The sequence below is a fragment of the Lagenorhynchus albirostris genome, chromosome 12 (genome assembly GCF_949774975.1).
Source record: "Lagenorhynchus albirostris chromosome 12, mLagAlb1.1, whole genome shotgun sequence".
Taxonomy (NCBI): domain Eukaryota; kingdom Metazoa; phylum Chordata; class Mammalia; order Artiodactyla; family Delphinidae; genus Lagenorhynchus; species Lagenorhynchus albirostris.
The window spans coordinates 57,103,472-57,106,063 of record NC_083106.1 but is presented as its reverse complement, the minus strand read 5'-3'; positions in this window follow the sequence as shown (position 1 = coordinate 57,106,063).

The window sequence follows — 2,592 nt, the reverse complement described above, 5'->3', positions numbered from 1 at the left end:
GCCACTGAGGTGTTCCTCTTTAAATGAGCCAGGGATAGTTTCGTACCTAGTTTCTCCCACACTGAAATGAAAATGGACATAAGCAAGTCATATATAATTATTAGTCTTCTTAACACTTAATCAGTGTAACTAAAAAGAATAAATTATGTAATATCCTTCTGTGGGAAGCTGTAAAAATAGGACAGAGCACTACCTTTGGGTACTTTCATAGCTACAATGTGCCTGAAAGATTTGTTTCTAGAGAGTTTCCCCCTCTGCTGTAAGTCTGTGGTTCTGTCATTTCAAGTTTTATTCTTCCAGTTTTTCATTCACTGCACTGGTGAATTCAAGCTAGGAAAAAAAAAAAAAAAAGGCACACCATCTCTTACTACTATTTACAACATTTAATCGCCCAGCACTAGCAATAAGTAAATGTATAAGGGTGTCTCATCTTGTAAAATAATCATAACCTGTCTACCGCTGGAAATAGTTGCTGATCCTTTGGTAAACTATACATTATTTCCCTCACATGTAAATAACATTCCCATTGGCCGTAATCTTCTAGAATATAAGAACTGCCAGTTATATATAAAAATATCAACAAACTTTAGTGAACCTATCAGAGCTAGCAGGATCATGAAAATCTGTTTTTCTGATTTGAAATCACCAAATATATTGTGAGTTCTCAACTGTTGTTTTAAACATAAAATAAATATACAGGATTTTTATTATTGTTTCTAAATTGGAGTTAGTTGTTTGCGAATATAACTACTGAAAAATTTTAATGAATTTGGTTAGTTTTAAATGTAGGCAATCACTTAAATGCACTCAAGAGAAATCAATAGACTTGACGAGAGTGTACATTTAAAAAATATTAATAAGTAGTTGTAATCCCAATGTCAAAAATTATTACATTTTGTGTAAATATTTCTTTTAAAATGATATAATTTGCAGATGTGAAGCATATATGTTCAGTCTACTTAAGGATAATTGTAGCATTGAACAAAATAGTAGTTATAAGAATGTATAAAATGCACATAGATACCAGTTTTCATATGATAACTCTAATCATTTAAAAAAAATTAAGAGTGTGAATGTCTTTCTCCTCCATAAATACAAATGGAAAGTAAATCATGAGATCTATGTGTATATTAACAACTAAAAAATGCTTTAATGCCTGGTTTGATTTTGGGCAGGGCAGGGAGAGGAGGTGATTTGTTTTATTATTAATGAATTAGCTTTGGAGGTTAAAGGATGGAAGAGTATTTTAAACTATTAATTAAAACATAAAGAAATAAACATTCAAAAAAAATAAATGTTTCAAAAGTTAAATGTAAAATATATTTATTCATTTTAGTGACGCCAAAATTGTAAGCAATATACCATTGTGTATTTAATAAGGTAAAAGCAAACACTTTCAAAGCAATGAAAGCTGGTTTAAATGAGCAAAACATACACTTGATGTTCATACGAATCAACTCTTTGATCAAATTGCAGATGTCTTCCAATCAATGAAATTCAAACACACTTCCTAAGTGAGTTCATTACAATGAATGTTTCATTAATTGTAACCTTGTTTTAGATATAATATAATATTTAGATATCATATGCTAATAAGGCATTAACCTGTAAATTCTAGGTTCCTGCTGTAGTACTGTATTTCAAATATACTTTCAATTTTTAAGAAAGAAGTAAAGAAAGTTCTTGAAATGAGGCTGGAAACCAACTTGTATCCATCCATTGTGTTTGCTTTTAAAGAGCACACATTTTAACCAAGAAGGAGGTGACACACAACATCAGGTTTGCCAGACCAAAAGTTCATAAAAGTGACACTTGATCTGGCGACACTTTCTGGAAAAGTGATTTGGCAGTGAGGTCACAGTGTTTAATGTAGGGGCCCTGGATGGTGACCTTTGTTCACCGACCTTCCACCATGGAGAGTATAGTCAAAGAGAGGGATGAGAGAGTGAACAAACAAGCTTTTTCCTATTTCCCTTTGTCATGCCCATCTAGGGGAAGGTAGAGCGGGAGAGAAGGAAAAGAGGGACAAATAGGGGGTCTAATTAGGTGCAAACTTTGGTCATCAGCCACTTCATTGTGGAAAGCCATCAAAGTAACAAGGCAGATTACTAAAGAATTTTGTTAATCCAAAAAATAGGAATTTGAAATTCGTCTTCTTGAGTCAATCAAGCAGTCTTACGTTTACATATGCATTCATCAAACTTCACCAAGTTAATTTTACTCTCTATAAAATAACTATTACATCTGTTAAATTACACAAAACATTTTACGTGCCCCCCAATCCAGAGCCAGTCAGCTACAGTAGTTTTCCCTCCTCTACAACTAAATTCTCTTTTCAAAAGAAAGAGGCAAAGGGCAAGAAAACTATTTATGTGGTATTTACCTAAAGGAAAGCAATTTTCAAAGTAGGTGTTGAGATCAGAAAACACTAAAAGTGAAAGAAGGTGTGTTAATGACGGCTAAGACTTAGCACTTGCACTCGCCAGGCCAGGCGTTGTGCTAAGACATTGATACGAATTAACTTACTTAGTCTTCACAGCCTCCCTTTGAGGTAGTTACTATTCTTTATATAGATGATAAGACTGAGGCTCA